At 37.4% G+C, this 14069-nt stretch overlaps 1 protein-coding gene across 2 annotated transcripts in view; it reads left to right on the forward strand.

The window, feature by feature from the left end:
* Nucleotides 1-14069, forward strand: part of adarb2 (adenosine deaminase RNA specific B2 (inactive)) — a 225407-nt gene that overhangs the window by 42811 nt on the left and 168527 nt on the right. The window lies entirely within an intron of this gene.

Here is a 14069-nt window from a genome sequence, read left to right on the forward strand (position 1 = left end):
ACTGTAAAAAAAAGTATTTGACTTGATTTTCTTCATCATTAGTTAAATTCAAAGAGGTAAAAAAGTGCTGTGAACTGTAGGTTATATATTTGGCAACACTGATTGCTTTGATTTGATTTTACTTGAAATTTTAGGCAGCAATTAAACAGAACCTGAATTTTCAGGGTTCAAATTAATACAAAATGATTTATTAGTAAATAAAAGGACTTCCAGCTAGCTATTTTGGAGAGTTTATGTACAGTTACAGATACACCATAAACTGTTTTGTCAGGTAGGTAAAAATGCACTTTCTGTACTAACATCTACATTTATTATTAATATGCCTGACTCAACTTGCCTACATGAGGATACATTACTAAATGAAAGTTGTTTAAAAAGGTCTGATTAAATAGAAATAGCTAAAATGCACATTTTCACTGTAAAAAAAAAATGGTTTTAATCTAAATGAAATTACCTTGTTTTATTCAAGTAAAACAAATTTTATTTAAAATGACCAAATCCATCTGATTAGTTTACACCAACCAAAGTTATTTAAATAGTCAGATCATATACAAATATTTCCTTCAGGTAATAGTTCTGCTGAAGGACTGGCGTTTTGTATAATTGGCCAATGGCATTATTAGTATATTCTTAATAGCTCTAGTATAGTCTAGAATATACAAAAGTAGTATAGAATAGTTTAAATTAATTTACTCTAGTCAAATTATTTGTATGGCATAAATCTAATAGCCGTGAAAATACTCAAGTCATGTATAACATGGCTCTTTATAGAGCGCTGTCAACACCGAGAGAAATATGGAATTTTGGAGTTATTTTCTATTTTTTATAGAAAGCAGGCATTTTCGGGAAATTAGTGGCACTAGCTTTATTTCCATTATCAACTCTGAAATTTCATCAGAATGTAATGAGACCAGCGCAGCATAATGTGATTGAATGACGGCGGGCACCGCTTGCTTCTCGTCTCACTTTGGTGACTGGTAATAAATGAAGGTGTGTGTGTGATGGCCGAAACACCTTCAGAAACACCTGTGCCTTTACTGTGACAGATTTGCGTGGTGTGTTTCACCCCGACACTGTTTGTCGTGTGACCCGAGAGGAGCGCAGGTCGTGGGCTGGATGGCCATTGATCAGACACGGTCAGTTTGTGCCTTCGTTCATTGGCCAGAGGAGAACTGAGCCTGGTTTATTTCTCCATATTGTCACCTGATGGAGTTTGGGTTCCTTGCCACTGTCACCTCTGGCTTACTTAGTTGGGGACACTTAATATTATCACACTGTAATAACATTTAACAATATTATTGATCTGACTGTACTGACGCTATGAGAACTGAACAGTTTTTGCAGAACTGCTTTATAGATGAAATGAACTAATTTAATAATTGATGATCTTTACATGAAACCGATTCAACACTGAAACTGACTGAACAGCCGAAATGCATAATTTTCCTGTTTATCACTGGAAAGCTGCTTTGAAACAATCTGTATTATAAAGCGCTATAGAAATAAATGTGACCTGACTTGACTTCACTGGGAAATTGGATTTGCTTCGGGGTTTTTTCACATCTGCATTGCATGGCTTTTCTGAGATTCTTGAAATGTGTAAAACTCACAACTATCAAGCAAGAACAGGAGCTGTAAATAAATCATTATTAGTCCACAATTTAAATATTGAATAGTTATTAGGCTGAATGCAATGAAGAAATTGTTCCTGGTTTTGCTTTCGAGGACATTGTGCTGGAATTACTCTCGTGTCCTGCAGTGTGCAATCGCTCCATGAAGTAGCATTAGCAACACACACACACACACACACACACACACACCGATGTCTGCCGAGAACTGCGGTCTGACCTGTAACCCAGAGTATTAATAGCCCGAGCAATCGTGGGAACGTAGACAATAGTTGTAGTGTAACACCGAGGCAAATATATTTACATAATGGAAATGGCAGAATTGGTCACACAACATTAAGCATTGCATATAAACATTAGAGGAGAGCGTAAGAGTGTGTGCATGCGCTTATGTGTGTTTGAATGGCTAATTTATCAGCTGAGCTAATGGGAAGTGATGGTGCTGGACAGAAGAGAAGATCTGCTAGGAAAATACGCTAGAAAGTGTTCGTCCTGGTCAGCGGCGGAAGCATTAGCAGGTTGATCATTTAGACCCCCAGACTTTTTTTGTGCGTTTCATCATCATTATGATTATAATGAAAGATTGTCATTTCCACCGGGACAATACACTTTACTCGGGGGAATTCAGACCCAATTAATCACATAAAACCAGATAACGTCAGCAGATTGTTTTAACTTCTCCCATCTAATCTCTCATAATGGAGATGAAAACATAATACAGTTTCTCGTTCTAATAAACACTCATTTTTCTGAAAGCCGAAACAATTCATTTGATTGTCTTCCTGGCAAAAGGGCGACGTCCCGGGATTATATCGACATGGCATTTGACGGTCTAATCCTCAGCAAATGCTTCAGATTATTACAGATTGTCCGGTGCATTAAAACCAATGTGTATTCAAACGCACGTAAGAAGATTTCGCTCCTGATGTCGTTTTGTTTGCGCGCCATTGTAGCGTAGCGGTAATGTTATCAGAGGTTACTGAGGTAACACACATGCAAACAATAGAGATTAATCCTTCAAACTGGGGCAGTTTCTCTCATTGCCATCAAGTACGTACTTTATTTTTAACCTCACGTACTTGGTGCTCAAATCCATTTGTACGAGACTGTGTGTGTGTGTGTTGAGGAATTGCTTGGTTGTTGACCCGCTTACCTCAAACTTATCAGCAAACATGACAGACGCCAACCGCAGCATATGTGAGGTTTTAAATAATACAGTGTTAGAGAAGTCAATGCCTTGGTGGAGTAGAAGTACTCTACTTTTAGCTCTGAACTTGTTAAAGGTGCGACTGCCCCGCTGTGGCTCGTAGCGGAGGGGGTCGTTCTGTTCTCAATTAACCACAGCTCATTCATTTAACTCCTGAATCTCTTATGAAACGAGTGTACTGAAACCCCACCTACTACCTTTAGTGTGCTTTCTGTGAAGGATGCCCTTGGGGGAAAAAAGTGGGCTTAATTGTTTTGGATACGCACTAGGAGTGTACTTAAAAAAGCTGTACTATAATATAATAGAATATAAAATATATAAAAGGCCACTTTGGTGCTTAAAGTACACTTTCATGACTGTTCCTTTACACCTTTAAGTTTATCTTTAAAAAGTGCACTTTGTAATAATGTCAAATGCTTTAAAATATATTTTAATAATCTTTTGTCATGCTTTATACACTTATATTAATTTGTTGGCTAACATACTAAAGCACATGCTAAAATACCTGGTTATAATTGTAACTGTCGTGTGTTATTTGATATGACATTTTTAAGTTAATAAGGTTTAAATACATGAAATACAAGTTTCAATAGAAATGACATGACATAATTGGTGTAAACGCCACACATGATATGTTTTAGTTAACCATAAATGCTTGTCCGTACATTCGGCAGTACACTTGAACTGAAAGCAATAGAAGGAATTACATATGAAGATGAACTTAAGTCCTACTAAAGTGGGTCAAAACACTCTAGATTTGATATAAATTTAATTTATACTATAATACGATTTCATTTAATTGCAATTAACATAAACAGTACATTCAGTTCACACTTTTTTTTGCACATTATTTTCAGTAACACTTTATTTTAGTGTCGTTCTTACACACGTTACATGTAGTTACTATAGTATAAATTGTGCATAAGTGCATGCAACTAACCCTAAAACACACCCTAACCCTATAGTAAGTACATGTAGTTAATTCTTATTGCTCAGTACTTATTAAATGTGTACACGGACACCTTAAAATAAAGTGTTACATATAATTTCTGTAATAACATTTGTCAAAGTGTGCTACTTTTTACAACTGCTTTCTGTGACAAAGAAAGCTGAAATCATGTATTTTGTTTAGTTCAATGAAATGTGATACCCTTATCCGTCATATATAAATGTATTGGTATTTCTAACAGTGTGTTAGAAACGATGTGTGTGAATGTTGACAGTGATTATTATTACACACATCTTGAGCTGCAGAAGGTCAGAGGCCAGCGGAGAGTCAAACCGCTCTCATATTCCCTGCAGGCCAGTTTAGAAACAAGCTTTGTCGCCTTTCTTGCTGTCAACTCTGTCTTTTTGTTGGCGTTGCTCGTTGTTTATGTGATCAGAGTACATGTTGGGCTTGATCTGTCTGAATTTTGGGCTTGTGTCTGGAAACACAAATGCTCCTGTCCTTCTGATTTTGTATCTTGTTTTACGATTCAAGGCTATGCGAGGTGAGGTTACACTTTATTTTAAGGTATCTGTGTTAAAGTGTAATTACACATCTAAGTACTGAGTAATAATAATTAACTACATGAGCAGGGTTTGGTTTATGCTTAGTTGCATGTAATTATGCATAATTTATAGTTATTACTACAGTAACTACAGGTAACGTGTAACAAGGACACTGTAAAATAAAGTATTACCAGAGGTGTCTTTAATTAAAATAGCAATTAATAAGAACATATTCACACTGTTTTAAGCCTATATTATATTTTATATACAGAAAAAATATTCCCTTCTACTTTAGGCCTGATTTGATTGAGGATGAAGATTTATCTCAGGCATAATCCAGACAGCCCGCATCGGTTGCACCGGAAAAGGAAACCCATTTAATCAGATGTAAACACAATTTTTGTCCCGAGTCTACTTCATTACACTCTCCTCTTTGTGTGTGCTGGTGATAAGGAATTTTTTGGTGAACGCCAGTATAACACCGCTAGCATTTATGAAGTTAATGAAGGTCGTCACCAGCGGCAACCAGAGACCTGTGTGACGGCAGCGTTTCAATTCACAGACACTTCCCTGATTAAGCGTGAAATATTCCACGGTTTAGGACACGGCGTCCTCCACATGCGTTTGGATGGGGAGAAAAAAAAAGAAAAGAAGATATTAACACTGAACGGTGTCGGCTTCCTCTGGAGGGACTGTCGATAAAATGACCGAAAGAAAGAAATGGCACAACTTTACAAATTAGCATAATTAGTAATTATCTCTTAATAGGCCCTCTTGGCTTTTGAGACTTGCCTCTTGAATTTCTGCTTAAAGTTCATGGAGTGAGGATAAAAAAACAAATTTAATGCGGAAATGTCTCAATACCACACATGAGCTGTTGAGATAACCGTCTAATTGAGGTGAGACTGTGTCTGAAACATTCGTGGGACAGGAAGAACATTTTGATTGAGGCCATTTAATTCTTAAGATATTACAATTTAAATTAAATTTGGTTGATATTATTTCAAATGTGAATTCATATTTTCATGATAACATATGTATGTATTTTTTTGATGCAGTTGTTCAGTGAAAAATCTATTTTTAACCATTCAGGCTGTGATATTACATCGAAACCACTATTTGTGATGACCTTTGACACTTAAACCTCATTTTATGTAAATTCTCTCTTTATGTACACTACCATTCAAAAGGATTTTTTTTTTTAAAGAATGAAATTAATACTATGAATGCAAGAATTGATCAAAAGTTTGCATCCTTACAAAAACATTGCAAATGAATGCTGTTCTTTTGAACTTTCTATTCAACAAAGAATGAATGAAGATACAATAAAATGTATCATGGTTTCCACAAAACATTTCTCCATTTTAAAAAATGGATGCAAAAAATTCAGGTTTGCCATCACAGGAATATATTATATTTTAAATATAATTAAATAGTAAATCAATATTTCAGTTTTATGTATTTCTTTGATTCAGCCTTGGTTGAGCATAAGTGTTCATTTATTGTTTTTATTTATTAAAGAACATACGGCTGGTGCACCACGAACATTTTTAACCCATATTACCATTTATCTCTGTTCTAAATGTGCAACTCTTTCAGAATGCTTGATTTTCAAATAGATTCTTATCTCTACTTGAAGTAAAAAGAAACATAATTTCTGTTTATTTAATAATTAACAATAAAAAATGATCTGACCCATGATTTATTTCATCACGGTAGTATAGGTCAGTTTGTCTTGTCCTTCACATTAAAGTGAAACATCCATATTTTGGGTTCTTTCCTGCCTGATAATCAAAGTACAGGAACATGTTACTGGCATGCGTGGATCTGCCTGCGAGCGGTTATCAGATGATCAGAGTAATAATATTACAGGCTAAGAGAGCTGACAGCACAAGCACATCTCCATAAATACCTCCCGCCTGGAAAACGAGCGCCGCGCTGTGATGTGGGCCACAAATCAATTAACAATGCCCACGAGCGAGAACTACTGACACGGAGACTTCTAATACTGTCAAATCAGTAGCTTTGCAATAATAATATTATTTCGAATGCTGAAACTTTTTATTATTATGTGTACTATTGTTATTACTATGATTTTTTTTTTATATTCACTCTAAAAAATGTTGGGTTCTTTCAACCCATGTTTATGGACAAACCCAACCGTTGACAAACCCAAAAATGTAATTTTGAATTTTAAACCAACGGTTGGGTTTGTCCATATTTGACCCACACATGGGTTGAATCAACCCAGCATTTTTTAGTGTTGTTTTGCTACAGGACCCAGCTTTTACATTGCACATGAAGTGGCGACCCAACACAGTACTAAAATTGTTTATCGTACAAAAATATCATGATTATTTATTATTGTTCGTATGCCAATTTGCCAAATATCAACATGACAGCGAAAATTCTTTCTAAATGTGACATTTGATGGTTTAATGCTTTCAACAGCCAATCATTCACCACACAAAAGGCATTGTGTTCTGCACAAACCTGCACATGAACCCTTATTTAATGCAGTCTAGGCTGTATTTTCTTTAGCTTTTTGTAGTTTTGTTTTGGAGCATGTCATGCTGGCATCTGTCTTATTTGGATAGCTGCTACCCAGTGACGGATGATTTTGCAACGAAATAATGTAGATTTCTGGTTTGATGCACAGCTTTTGATGTCGGCAACAGAACATACTGAAAGCCTTTTCTTGTCCCTTGTAAGCATTATTTTCCTACAAACTACTGCATGTACACCTATATGATATTATGATTAGTGACACTTTATTATTCAGATCTAGCACTCATGACCCACCAGTTGAGAAAAATGCTGGTACAGAATATCCAATATTAAAGGGATAGTTTACCCAAATTGTTGGCCGGAAGCCATGGTTTATAGTTAAGAGTCTTAATTTTGTTTTTTATGCTTGATTGTTCAAAAAACACATTGGGTCTCATTCATGAAACACGAGCAGAACGAATTTTTGTGTAAATCGTGTGTAAAGTGGTTCTGGCGTAAATTTTCGGATTCATTAAAATATTCGTATTTTCCAAATGTTAGTTGGTACACAAGAAATCTCCACCTGCTCCCAGCCACGCGTAAATAGTGCGCTTAACACCCGAACGTTTTGCTGCATTTTAATTCTTTCATTTTGAAAAAATATTATATATAGTAATTACATACGGTTTTTCTTATTATGAGAGCCAGTAATAGCATCTGCGATGGTGGTCCTTCTCCAGTTTGAATACTATTTTTCCGAAGTGAACAAATTCGTTTTTTGCTCTCAAGCTTAATATCGAACCATTTTCTTCTCACTTCTGGGAATGTTCGATTAACAGATGAAACTCCATTAACTGCATCTGTAATGCTGCCAAGCTTCCTTTTTTTTAGGACCCGATACGCCACTATGTACGCTTGAAAATAAAATATGGCGTTTTGAATGAACTTCTGATAATAAAACTTCAATTTCTGCATCTGAGATTTTTTTTTTTTTATTCGCATTCATGTCATAATATGATGCCCATATATAGTTGTCAGTCGGATTTAATGGGCGGGATTTATGGTAATTGAGAATGAACGTGCACGCGCGTCCCATTTACGACTGATTGGAATTCATTAACACGCACACATATTTCACTATCACATCTGACGTTTACGAAGTGTTTGTGAATCAGGAGAAGAATTTTCGGGAAGGTCTCTTTACGCGCAAATCACTCGCATATTTACTCGTATATTTACGAATGTTTCATGAATGAGACCCATTATTTTATATTATTGCAGCACTCTCTTCCCAGTCTGTCTCAAACGCTGTTTCGATGAAGCCCCTCCTTCCGAAATACGAAATGTGCTCTGATTGGTCAGCTGGTCCAGTGTGTTGTGATTGGCGAACCGCTTTGACCGTGTTCCGGAAAATGTCTCGCCCCTTACCATAACCTGTTCAGGTGTAAATATTAAGGATGGAGTCAATTTTTCCATGCATATTCAAGCCCGATTCAGACCCTGAGAATGTTTACGATCGTGCAGAACCTTTTTCAAGAACAGATTTTACAGGTTGTTACAGTGGCAAGTTGCTAAGGATTGTTAAACAGTCTTACAAAAGCGAGAGCCCAGTAGCTAAACACTGTAATGTTAACTAGTAGGCTAGCGGAGCCAAACCGCTTTGCCCTTTTTTTACATTGTAGCAACAACATAACAATTATAATTGGAACACACAACAACAAATAATGAAACATACTTACAGGTTGTGATCCATAAACAAATGGTTGTTTTGACAAAGGGGGAACTGCTCCGTCTTTCAGGAGAAGCTTTTGTGCGTACTGCGTAGCCAGCATTGTTTCTGGAAGCTGTCCTCCATAAAATGAGCCACACAGATAAACGTTGGGGTTATAATGTTCAGGAACAGTGTTAAAATAAATTGTATCTACTGTTTTCTAAGTTTGTCTGCCTTTGAAAGGCCAAACAAAGGGGTTTTGGAACCGGGGTGGAAAAAAAATGTGTTTCTTCGACATGGCAACAACACGCTACTAAAGCAGGTCTTCTTCTTCGTCTTCTCTAGCGCAGCTCAATCAGGCCACGCCCCCTTTTTGTGTATTCCATGGGTGGGGTTTATTTAAATGAGTGACATTGTTACTTATCAAGCTCCGGAAGAAGTTGTAGTCCCAACGGTTTGTAGTTCTTGAAAAGTGTTTTCTGTTAAAGTGAATATCTCCCTTTGGAGAGTTCTTTTTTGTGCTCAAACAGCAACATTACACATACAAATATTAAAAAATATTAGCATTTTTCTTACACGCACCTATTGTTTCGCTTCAGAAGACACAGACTTATCCACTGGAGTCATGTGGATCACCGTCACGAAAGCCGTGTGTGGTTTTACAATCGTCATTATGTGAACTCACAGAGGTGGATTATTTTCATAAAAATCTTGGTTGGTGTTTATTTGAAGAAATCGGGAAAGGCATGAGGGTGAGTAAATAATGAGAGAATTTAAATGTTTGCGTGAACTATCCCTTTAAAGGGATAGTTCACTTTGGAAGTAATTTTTGGTATGTTTTAGCTTACCTCAAGGGCATCCAAGATGTAGGTGTCTTTGTTTCCCCAGTAGTTTCAATTTTGAAATTTTTAGGTCAAACCGTTCTTGTCTATTAGTCATACACTCACCGGCCACTTTATTAGGTACACCTGTCCAACTGCTCGTTAACACTTAATTTCTAAGCAGCCAATCACATGGCGGCAACTCAGTGCATTTAGGCATGTAGACATGGTCAAGACAATCTCCTGCAGTTCAAACCGAGCATCAGTATGGGGAAGAAAGTTGATTTGAGTGACTTTGAACGTGGCATGATTGTTGGTGCCAGAAGGGCTGGTCTGAGTATTTCAGAAACTGCTAATCTAATGGGATTTTCACGCACAACCATCTCTAGGGTTTACAGAGAATGGTCTGAAAAAGAAAAAACATCCAGTGAGCGGCAGTTCTGTGGGCGGAAATGCCTTGTTGATGCCAGAGGTCAGAGGAGAATGGCCAGACTGGTTCGAGCTGATAGAAGGGCAACAGTGACTGAAATAACCACTCGTTACAACCGAGGTATGCAGCAAAGCATTTGTGAAGCCACAACACGCACAACCTTGAGGCGGATGGGCTACAACAGCAGAAGACTCCACCGGGTACCACTCATCTCCACTACAAATAGGAAAAAGAGGCTACAATTTGCAAGAGCTCACCAAAATTGAACAGTTGAAGACTGGAAAAATGTTGCCTGGTCTGATGAGTCTCGATTTCTGTTGAGACATTCAGATGTTAGAGTCAGAATTTGGCGTAAACAGAATGAGAACATGGAACCATCATGCCTTGTTACCACTGTGCAGGCTGGTGGTGGTGGTGTAATGGTGTGGGGGATGTTTTCCTGGCACACTTTAGGCCCCTTAGTGCCAATTGGGCATCGTTTAAATGCCACGGCCTACCTGAGCATTGTTTCTGACCATGTCCATCCCTTTATGGCCACCATGTACCCATCCTCTGATGGCTACTTCCACCATGTCACAAAGCTCTAATCATTTCAAATTGGTTTCTTGAACATGACAATGAGTTCACTGTACTAAAATGGCCTCCACAGTCACCAGATCTCAACCCAATAGAGCATCTTTGGGATGTGGTGGAACGGGAGATTCGCATCATGGATGTGCAGCCGACAAATCTGCGGCAACTGTGTGATGCCATCATGTCAATATGGACCAAACTCCCTGAGGAATGCTTCCACCACCTTGTTGAATCTATGCCACGAAGAATTGAGGCAGTTCTGAAGGCAAAAGGGGGTCCAACCCGTTACTAGCATGGGGTACCTAATAAAGTGGCCGGTGAGTGTTTAATGCAGGTCTATGGGGTCCACCTCAAAGAGCATGCACAGAGAAGTCCAAATTAAACATGATTTAATGACTCGTAAATGTAAGTACACATTGATGGCCTAAGACACGAAACGAGCAGTTTGTGTGAGAAAACGAACCGTATTTATATCGTTTTTACCTCTTGTAAACACAGCCACGCCCAAGTGATCTGATGGCACGGGCGCTTCGGTCTTTTCCGGCTTGCCGGAAGTGATCTCTCGCGCGTGTACGTCACTCATACAATTGTTTTATTATTATTATTTTTTTAATTGTTTTCTTTTACGACGGTTTAAACATCCCAGATAAGCGCAAAGTAGTTCCATTTTAATTAGCCGTCTTACCAAAAATCTCTGTTCTGTGTAAACAATGAGTGACTTACACGCGCGAGAGATCACTTCCGGCGCTTTCCGGAAAAGACAGACGCGCCGGCGCCATCAGATCACTTGGGCGTGGCTGTGTTTACAAGAGGAAAAAACGATATAAATACGGTTCGTTTTCTCACACAAACCGCTCGTTTCGTGTCTTAGGCCATCAATGTGTACTTACATTTACGAGTCACTAAATCATGTTTAATTTGGACTTCTCTGTGCATGCTCTTTGAGGAAGTTACCATAGACCTGCATTATATGACTGACAGACAAGAACGGTTTGACCTAAAAATATCAAAATTGAAACTTCTGCGGAAACAAAGACACCTACATCTTGGATGCCCTTGAGGTAAGCTAAAACATACCAAACATTAATTTCAAAGTGAACTATCCCTTTAAGCTTGTCAGGATATGCTTTTAATGTGTTGAAATGATTTGACAGATTATTCAGTCCACTATTACAGTACAATGACATATTTATGTTCAAAATATAGATCAGTGCATTGTGGATTGAGATTATAATAATTGTCAGCTTTATTTAATCCATGAATCTCAGTAACTACACTCCCCATAAAACGCTTATTTAGCACTAAACAGCACCGACCGCATCCCTGCTTGTGCATATGTCTGTCTTGGTTGTGGTATTATTCAGATATGATTATTGCGACAGGCTTGAGTGAATGCAATATGAGAAATTTGCTTTGTCTTTGATGGCAGCAGTGAAAATATATGACGCTATTTCATATTCATCATTCCACTGGCCGCCGCCTTTAAATAACGTTTCCCTTCCTCATAGCCTCCAGTAAAGCTGCCTTCATCCATCGATTTGAGCGACCGGGCTTATCTTGCAAATCCTTTAAAAGGTGTTTAAAAAACCTTGGTGTGCATTAGCTTTGTCTAATCTAATTTTTCTCTCTTATGCTCTCTGTCTATCGCTCTGTCTGTTTTTTTTCTCTCCATTTTTTGAATGTATGTGATTTTCCTCCTTCCTCTCGTCACTGTGTGTTAGGCCTGTTAGTTTCCAGGTCCGATTTGAACAGCTTTTAGGGTGTATTTGTATTCAAACACTGTATATTCGAATTGCTCCTCTATTTCGTGCGATAGCCCAGAGTGTATTTGGTTTTTACACAGAGTGAGAGACTCTGACACTCTCTCAGGGTTAGGTTTGCTCTCTCGTTGTTTGCGTACCGGCTGCCAGGAGTTAGGAAGGACGGCTTTTATGTACTAGAGAGCAACACTTTTTTGTGTGCTTTCCGTGGTTGAATTACCTGGTTTCCTGCAAAGCCGTGTCTGGTCAGCCGATGGAGGTTGATGGATACGCCGAACCCCAGGCGACGTGTGATATCAGGCTTATAGGACAGAGAGGATGCCTTAGAGAGAGAGAGAGATTGTGCCTGTGCCGGTGGTTTTAGGTAGGCTACTGTAGATTTTTTTATTTATTTTTTTTGCTTCAGTAATATCCAACCGTACACGAAATGTATGAAATTTCTCAAAAAAAATTTCAGTAACTTGGGTGAAGCTTATAAAAGAAGTGAAAATAAGCAATGCCTTCTGTAAAAAAAAAAAAAAAAAACACTGTAAACTTTTTCAATTATCACCTTGGGTAAATGTCTTTTTTTTAACCTGGCTTTTTTGAGTGGCACTAGCAGGTGTCAGCAAATTAATTTAGAATTTATAAACACAGAATCCGAGAATCCTTAAGACAATGGGTCTCATTTACTAACCTTGCGTACTCAGTATGTGTGTGAAATCTGCATACGAACATTTTCACAAACAAATGAAATCATGATTTACGAAATCATGAAGTTTCATACATATTTGTTTTTCTTCTAAACTTACAAAAAATGTAGGAATGACTGAAACCACATGTATGCAAATATCACTCTAAATGGCTTTAAAATGTGTTAAGATGATATTTTATACATGCTGTATATATTTTATTTTAAATATATTTCATCATTTATATTATGTGAGTTCTCATGTGCTTATAAATATGAATAATCTATGCAATTAGAGTAATTAGAGCCATTATTTTGTCTCTTTAAAACCAATTTTATCTAATGTTTATAGCTAACCCTATAGCCCTGTAGCCCTATCATCTCTGACCACCTCTCATGAAAACTAGATGGCTGTTCAATCATCAAAAGATGAGTTCTCTATCAAGTGCAGGTGAAAAGAATACTTCACAATACTGATTTTGTGTATAAATGTGTGTATGCGAGAGAGAAACAGAGGAAAGCAGTGATAGTGTTTGCTTTTGCGTCTATAAATAAGGCTGATAATCCTGCTCTCTGCCCACCGCTGAAAGAGGGTCATTGTCCTATTCTCGCTAATGTGATGGAGGTTCATTTTAATTTGAATGGACCGTCAGAACAAGAAGAGTCTTGAATGCGTCGCCCATATCAGCGCATGATGATACACGTGCACAGGCTCTATTTTGCTTCTCGACAAATTTCAATAACATTAGCATGTTGCTAAGCTAAAAACACAGTATGCGCAAGAATTCAAAGCACACATAAAATAGTGTTCACATAGTCATGGAAAAACTAAAACAAAACTATCTATAATATATAGAATTTTAAATATGGCATTCTGGACCTGGAAATGAACAATTCTATAGTGACCATTCAATTTTGTTTATGCTCAGCTCGGAAATATGAATCAGCTACTCTTTGTGAGTGCAGTCTTTATAAAAAAAAAACATCTAAAACTGCTTTCCAGTAGACCATTTATTAGTGGATTAATCAAGGACAATTCATGAAAGTTAATTTGTCAAATGCTGTGTGATCCCGGCAAATTTTTGCTTACATAAAGATTATGTTGATCTTGAATTAATGTGATGGTATAAACATCAGATGCATGATAAATAGTGTTTTTCTTTCAGAATTAATCACAATAAATGAAAATGTTAAATTGACAATGTTCAAATTCAAGCTTGTTTCAGTGGCTGGGGTGGCTTTTAGATATGATACATGTTTTAGGTCTTACAACAGTAGGTCTTTTTAA

The sequence above is a fragment of the Rhinichthys klamathensis genome, unplaced genomic scaffold (assembly GCF_029890125.1).
Source record: "Rhinichthys klamathensis goyatoka isolate OS25496 unplaced genomic scaffold, OSU_Roscu_1.1 h1tg000276l_1, whole genome shotgun sequence".
Classification (NCBI taxonomy): domain Eukaryota; kingdom Metazoa; phylum Chordata; class Actinopteri; order Cypriniformes; family Leuciscidae; genus Rhinichthys; species Rhinichthys klamathensis.